Source organism: Canis lupus, chromosome 13 (assembly GCF_011100685.1).
Source record: "Canis lupus familiaris isolate Mischka breed German Shepherd chromosome 13, alternate assembly UU_Cfam_GSD_1.0, whole genome shotgun sequence".
NCBI classification, from domain to species: Eukaryota; Metazoa; Chordata; class Mammalia; order Carnivora; family Canidae; genus Canis; species Canis lupus.
The window spans coordinates 53,029,163-53,037,778 of NC_049234.1; the positions used below are offsets into that span (position 1 = coordinate 53,029,163).

An 8,616-nucleotide genomic window follows, 5' to 3' on the forward strand; every position below is an offset into this window, starting at 1 on the left:
TCTCTCTCTCTCTCTCTCTCTGTCTATCATGAATGAATGAATGAATGAATGAATGAATAAATAAATAAATAAATAAACCTTTTTAAAAAATAAAAAATAAAATCAATATGGAGGTTGAAGCACAAAACAAGAAAAATAAATTATATTTATAAAAATCAGTAAAGGGATACACAAAATAAACATATGGAAATTATATCATCATATACATGAAAATTTGGGTAGGAGGGAAGGAAAAATTGAGTGCTGTTAGAATGATTCAAACTTTATGTGAACATCAACCTAATATAGACTACTATACACATAGGGTGTTATATATAAGCCTAAAAGTAACCAAAAATTAAAAACTGGTACTAGATATGCAAAAAATAAATAAGAAGAATCAAAGATCACTAAAGATAGCCGTCTAACCACCAGGAAGAGAGAAAGAGAAGAAAGGAACACAGAACAATTATAAAGAACAACCTGAAAACAAGTCACAAAATGACAATAAGTACATAACTATCAAAAATTATGTTGGATGTAAATAGACTAAATGCTCCAATTTAAATATATGGTGACTAAATGGATAAAAAGATAACACCCATCTATATTTCACCTACAAGAGACTCACTTCAGAACTAATGGCAAATGCAGATTCAAAGTAAAGAGATAGAAAAGTGTTTATCATGCAAATGAAAGTGAAAAGAAGTCAGAGTACCAATACTTATATCAGACAAAAATATACTTCAAAACACTGTAACAAGAGAAAAGGGACATTACATAATCGTAAAGGGAGCAATCCAAAAAGAAAATATAAGAACTGTAAATATTTTGTAAAAAATGAAAATATTTATGCACCTAACTTGGGAGTACCCAAATATGCAAAGCAACTATTAAGACACAAGAGAAGATATTGATAGTAATACAATAATAATAGAGGCTTTAATAACCCACTTACATCAATTGGGTAGATCTTCCAGACAGAAAATCAACAAAGTAACAGTGGCTTTGAATGACACATTGGACCAAATGGATCTAACAGATATATCCAGAACATTCCATCCAAAAACAGAAGGAATAGAAGCAGGATGGAGTTAAGATAGTAGAGTAGCAATGGGACTCAGGGCTTGCCTCATCCTGTGAACATAGCTAGTTTACATCAAATCATTTTGAACACCTAGGAAATTGATATGAAGGTTAAGAGAACAATCTGCAGAATTCGAGGGAAAGAAAGTGGTAGGTACAAGGTGCAAAGATATGAATTGGGGAAGAGAAAGACTACAGAGCTGCAGAGGGGATGGAACCCTTTTTGCATAGTGAGGAGAGAAAGAGGGGGGAAGACAGAACAGTACATCAGATTAACCCAAGAAAAACACTTCCCCAAAACCATTGACTGGGGAATTGAGAGGATCTGATTACTGCAAGTTTTCACAAATAGAACTCAAATTCTGGGTTTTAGAAGCCCACAAATTCACTGTAGTTAGCCAGATGGGCATAGTGCTACTGCTGAGGAGAAGGAAGGCAGAGGCCTGGGAGCAGACAGCATGATGTAGGGATCCACTGAGTCACATTGGAAGAGAATTATTCCTTTCCTGGAGCACATTTGGAAGAGGGTATATTGCATCTCCAAGGACAAAAGACCTGGTCGGTGCCATTGAATGGACATTCATCAGCAAGTGACAGAAATGTGTACAGAAAGCAGATAACCTGATCGCTACTTTCATCATAAACTCTAAGCAACTGTGCAGCTGTGCAACTGCTTTTCTGTGACGAAACAGCAGCAGACAAAGCACAGTGAGGCTCTCCTCCCAAGGAGGCAGAGTGGGTCCATGTCCTCTGGGTCCTTTAAGATTTGGAGTTTTAAATCCCAGCCATGCACTGGAATAAGAACATAGGAGAACTGTGGCACCAGGTGTGCTGATGGTCCATGTACAGACTGGATGGGGGCAAGGATATGATGGAAGCCTGGGACACAAGAAGGGAGATTGTTTGCTTTTCTGTGAAGGCCTCCTGAATGGTGGCAAGCATGAGCTCCCTTTTCTGGGGTGGAGAGAGTAGGTGATGCCATTTTCCCCACCCCTCACCCCCTGAAACAGCACAGTCAGATTTCAGTGAGCAACACAGTGCCCCCAGTGGAGGCTGGAACCATTTACACCAAACTCCACCCACCTGCACCCTGCTGGTACATCCTTACTAGGGCAAGACCGTAAGCTAGCACAGTGGGCCTATTCGCCAGAAGGTCAGCACAGAACCCCTGCATGCACCAAGTTGACTAATCATAGAGTACTCCAAAGCATCAGCTTCAGTTCTGGTGGAAAAAGGAACAGGCTTTTTTTTTTTTTTTTTCCTTTGGAATCGGGTCTATAGTTTTATATTTGTGTTTGTTTTTTCATTTCTTTTTCTCTTTTTTTTTTCTGGAACAGACTTCTTTTTTCTTTCTTTTTCTTTGGAATCAGACGCAATTTTTTGTTTGTAAGTTTGTATTTTTCTTTTTCTCTTTTTATGGATCCATCTTTTTTTTTTTAATCAGGCTTATTTTAACATAAAATCAAAGCACACCTACTTAAAGGTCCCTACTGAAAACAAGGAGGAACTCTGCAGAAGACTGACCCATGGGAAAGAGCAGCTATAACACAACAGCAGAGTGCACACAGCATACACTAGAAACACTTCCTGAAGCACCAAGCTCTGGACAGTGTATGATCCCTTCTAAATATAGTGTTACTCTAATGAACAGGAAATATAACAAGCTTTTATAACATGCAAAAGACAGAAACTTACACAAAATGAAGAGATGGAGGAACTCTCCACAAAGGAAAGATCAAGAAGAAATCACAGCCAGATGTAAGCAATGTATCTGAACAAGAATTTAGAACAACAGTCAAAAAAATATTAGCTAGGCTTGAATGAAGCATGGAACACACCAAAGAAACCCTTGATACAGAGATAAAAGACCTAAATATTAGTCAGGCTGACTAAAATGCTATAACTGAGATGCAAAACCAACTGGATGTCATCACAAGGATGAAAGAAGCAGAAGAACAAATGGTGATATAGAAGATAAAATTATAAAAAATAATGAAGCTGAAAAGAAGAGGGAAAGAAAACTATCAGATCACAAATGCAGACTTCAGAAACTCAGCAACTCCATAAAGTGTAATAATATTTATATTATAAGAGTCCCAGAAGAAGAGTGGAGGGATAAAAGGGCAGACGGTTCATTGAAGGATTTATAGCTGAGAATTTCCCTGATATGGGGAAGGAAACAGGCATTTCAGTCCAGGAGGCACCGAAAACTCCCTTCAAAATCAACAAAAACAGTTCAACACCAGGTTTCATAGTGAAACCTGCAAAATACAATGATAGAGAATTCTGTAAGCAGCTATTGACAAAAGGTCCTTAACCTACACAGGTAGACACATAAGGTTAGCAGCAGACCTGCCACAGAAACTTTGAAGGCCAGAAGAGAGTGGCATGATATATTCATTGCTAAATGGAAAAAATATGCAGCCAAAAACACATACACAGAAAGGCTGTCATTCAGAATAGGAGAAAGAGTTTCCAAGACAAGCAAAATCTAAAGGAGTTTGTGAACACTAAACATGTTAAAAAAGACACTTTGAATGGCTCAGGTCATGATCTCAGGGTTGTAAGATTGAGCCATCTGTCAGGCTCTGCAATGAGCTAAGCATCAAGCCTGCTTAGGATTATTTTCTCTCCTCTCCCTCTGCCCCTCTCCTAAACCTGAATTGCGAGAGTAGTTCAACATTCACAAATCAATCACCATGATACATCATGTCAATAAGAGAAACAATGAAAAAAAAAGATCATTTCAATAAATGCCAGAAAAGCATTTGACAAAGCATCAATCAAAGCATTCATGATTAAAAAAAAAAGAAAAAGAAGAAAAAAACTCAACAAAATAGCTTTAGAGGTAATGAACCTCAACATACTGAAGGCCATATACGAAAAACCCACAGGTAACATCCTTAATAGGAAAAAACTGAGAGCTTCTCCCCTAAGGTCAGGAATAAGACAAGCATGTCCAATTTCATCAATATTATCCAATGTTGTACTAAAGTCCTAGCCACAGCAATTAGGCAATGAAAAAAAATAAAAAGCACTCAAATCAGTAGGAAAAAGTAAGACTTTCACTATTTGCAAATGATGTGATACTATATGTAGAAAATCATAAAGATATCACCAAAAAAAAAAAAACTGCTAGAACTGATAAATGAATTTTGTAAAGTAGCAGGATACAAAAGCAATGTACAGAAATCTGTTGCATTTCTATACACCAATAATGAAGCAGCATAAAGAGAAATTAAGAAAACAATCTCATTTATAATTGCTCCCAAAATAGCAATATACCTAGGAATATACCTAACCACAGAAGTGAAAGACCTTTACGAAAACTATAAAACCTTGATGAAAGAAATTGAAGTTAACATAAACAAATGGAAAGGCAGTCCATGCTCATAGGCTGGAAGAACAGATATTGTTAAAATGTCTATACAACCCTAAGCAATCTACAGATTTAATGGAATCCCTATCAAAAAATACCAACAGACTTTTTCACAGAGCTAGAAGAAACAATCCTTAAATTTGTATGGAACCACAAAACACCCCAAATAGACAAATCAATCTTGAAGAACAAAACTGGAAGCATCACAATCCTGGACTTCAAATTATATTACAAAGTGATAGTAATCAAACAGTATGGTACTGACAAAAAAAAATAGACACACAGATCAATAGGACAGAATAGAAAATCCAAAAATATACCCAGAGTCATATGGCCAATCTTCAACAAAGCAGGAAACATATCCAATAGGAGACCGTTTCTTCAACAAATGAAGTTGGGAAAACTGGACAGCAACATGCAAAAGAGTGAAACTAGACCACTTTCTTACATCATACACAAAAATAAACTCAAAATGGATTAAAGACCTAAATGTGATACTTAAAACCATAAAAGTCCTAAAAGAGAACAGAAGCAGTAACTTCTTTGACACCAGCTGTACTAAATTCATTCTAGATACATCTCCTGAAGCAAGAGAAGCAAAAGCCAAAATAAACTATCCAAACTTCATCAGAACAGCTTTTGCACAAGGAGGGAAACAATCAACAAAATTGAAACAATCAACAAATTCTATGGAATGGGAGAAGATATTTATAAATGACATAGCCTATAAAGGGTTAGTACCCAAAACACATAATTTATAAAATTCAACACCCCCAAAATGAGTAATCCAATTAAAACATGTGCAGAACACTATTTCTAAAACTAATGATGTACTATAAGTTGACCTATTGAATATAAATAAAAAGGAAAAAATAAATAAAAATTAAAAATGTGCAGAGTCATGAACAGACATTTCTCTAAAGAAAACATCCAGGTGGCCAACAGACACATGAAAAGATGCTCAACAGAATAGAGAACCCAGAAGTGGACCCTGAACTTTATGGTCAAGTAATATTCGATAAAGGAGGAAAGACTATCCATTGGAAGAAAGACAGTCTCTTCAATAAATGGTGCTGGGAAAATTGGACATCCACATGCAGAAGAATGAAACTAGACCACTCTCTTGCACCATACACAAAGATAAACTCAAAATGGATGAAAGATCTAAATGTGAGACAAGATTCCATCAAAATCCTAGAGGAGAACACAGGCAACGCCCTTTTTGAACTCGGCCACAGTAACTTCTTGCAAGATACATCCACGAAGGCAAAAGAAACAAAAGCAAAAATGAACTATTGGGACTTCATCAAGATAAGAAGTTTTTGCACAGCAAAGGATACAGTCAAGAAAACTCAAAGACAACCTACAGAGTGGGAGAAGATATTTGCAAATGACATATCAGATAAAGGGCTAGTTTCCAAGATCTACAAAGAACTTATTAAACTCAACACCAAAGAAACAAACAATCCAATCATGAAATGGGCAAAAGACATGAACAGAAATCTCACAGAGGAAGACCTAGACATGGCCAACATGCACATGAGAAAATGCTCCACATCACTTGCCATCAGGGAAATACAAATCAAAACCACAATGAGATACCACCTCACCCCAGTGAGAATGGGGAAAATTAACAAGGCAGGAAACCACAAATGTTGGAGAGGATGTGGAGAAAGGGGAACCCTCTTACACTGTTGGTGGGAATGTGAACTGGTGCAGCCACTCTGGAAAACTGTGTGGAGGTTCCTCAAAGAATTAAAAATAGACCTGCCCTACGACCCAGCAATTGCACTGTTGGGGATTTACCCCAAAGATTCAGATGCAATGAAACACCAGGACACCTGCACCCCAATGTTTATAGCAGCAATGTCCACGATAGCCAAACTGTGGAAGGAGCCTGGTGTCCATCAAAAGATGAATGGATAAAGAAGATGTGGTCCATGTATACAATGGAATATTACTCAGCCATTAGAAACGATAAATACCCACCATTTGCTTCAACATGGATGGAACTGGAGGGTATTATGCTGAGTGAAGTAAGTCAGTCGGAGAAGGACAAACATTATATGTTCTCATTTATTAGGGGAATATAAATAATAGTGAAAGGGAATATAAGGGAAGGGTGAAGAAATGTGTGGGAAATATCAGAAAGGGAGACAGAACATAAAGACTCCTAACTCTGGGAAATGAACTAGGGGTGGTGGAAGGGGAGGAGGGCGGGGGGTGGGGGTGAATGGGTGACGGGCACTGAGGGGGGCACTTGACGGGATGAACACTGGGTGTTATTCTGTATGTTGGTAAATTGAACACCAATAAAAAATAAATTTATTATTAAAAAAAAGAAAAAATGCTCAATAGCACTTACTTACCTTCAGGAAAATGAAAATCAAAACTCTAATGAGATATCACCTCACATCTATCAAAATGGGTAACATCAACAATACAAGAAATAACAGGTGTTGGCATGGATGGGGAGAAAAAGGAATGCTCATGCACTGTTGGTAGGAATGCAAACTGGTGCAGCCACTCTTGAAAACAGTATGGGGAAGTTCCTCAAAAAGTTAAAAATATAACTACCCTATGATCCAGGAATTGCACTACTGGGAATTTACTCAAAGAATAGAAAATCACTAATTCAAAAGGTTACATGGATCCCTGTATTATCTACAATAACTAAGATATGGAAGCAGCCTAAATGTCCATTGACTGATGAATGGATAAAGAAGATGGGGTATAGATATAGATATAGATATAGATTATCCAACCATAAAAAAGAATACTTTTTGTACAAAGTAAAAAATACACTCACAAGGACATAATGCTAAATGTAATAAGCCAGTCAGAGAAAGACAAATACCATATGATTTCCCTCATACATGGAATTTAAGAAACAAACAAGCAAAGGGGGGAACAAAAGAATGAGAGAGACACAAATCAAGAGTCAGACTCTTATTTATAGAGAACTGATGGTTACCAGAGAGGAAAGGGGTGTGGTGATGGGTTAAACAGGCGATGGGAATTAAGGAGTACATTTGTCATGATGAGCACAGGGTGATGTATGGAAATGTTGAATCGCTATATTTTACACCTGAAACTAATAAAACAGTGTATATTAACTAACTGGAATTAAAACTTTAATCAATAAACTGAAAAAAAGAGTATATTTATGATGTTCACTGAGTACTGTATAGAATTGTTGAATCATTTTATTGTACACCTGAAACATATAATAATATATGTTAATTATACTTGAAATTTAAAAAAATAAAAATTACAAAAACTAATGCTCACACTGAAAAACTGGTTACATCTATGCAAGGTTTCTCCTAGTGAGCATAGTACATTCACTTGACATAGTGAATCACATTATGGACCTCTACATTGTTTCACCAGTACTAGTATTGCCTGAACTTTTCCCTGCACTGGTCAAGAGCAGAAGCTCAGTTGGCTTCTCTCAATGGGGTATAGGATGCTGCTTCCTGGCTTCTCTCTGCCTGTTTTCACACAAGAGAGGACTATATGATTAGAACTGGAAGTCAGCTAGTAACTATTATATTCCTCTGTTCCTTTTTTTCCTCCCTTATTCTACTCTCTCTGCCTATTGAGTAAAACAAACAGAAATTTATCCTTTAACTTAATAAAGAGAAGCTATAATAGTATTATCTTACCTAGTTTTAATTTGTAGACCTCGAAAACACCCACAAATTCCAAGGATCACAAGAGAAACAAACGTATTTAAGCCTAAGAAAAGAGAAAGAGAGAGAGAGAGAGATAAAACTATTAATATTTTCTGGAATATGGAGTTAAATGTATACTCTTTGGTGATTCACAATAGGCATAAATAAAACTGTTCTGTTTCCTTTAAAGGTAAGACCAAACATTCATGTAAATAGTCAAATGCAATATATTATATATATTACACTAAATACGCACATTTTTATGATGCATATTTGATTGGTTGTACAAACAACATAGAAGACATAATGATACTATCAAAAAAGAACACAGTTTTATTACAGTTGTAAATATAACTGTAATAACTTAATTTTATGTCAGATTGGTTATCATTCTTTGTTTCTTTCTTAATACCATTATAAAAGTAATTGTTTGGCAAACTTACTCAAAACACTTGTATAAAGCTTTTCTTGATGTCCTACTAGAGAATCTACTAC

The 8,616-nt window shown here is 36.2% G+C and overlaps 1 long non-coding RNA gene across 1 annotated transcript in view; it reads right to left on the reverse strand.

The window, feature by feature from the left end:
* Positions 1 to 8,186, reverse strand: part of LOC119865325 — an 80,108-nt gene extending 71,922 nt beyond the window's left edge. Inside the window, exon 1 of the long non-coding RNA XR_005369052.1 lies at positions 8,113 to 8,186. This is a non-coding gene — a long non-coding RNA (uncharacterized LOC119865325). The remainder of the gene's footprint in view (positions 1 to 8,112) is intronic.
* Between the last annotated feature and the right edge of the window lie 430 nt (positions 8,187 to 8,616).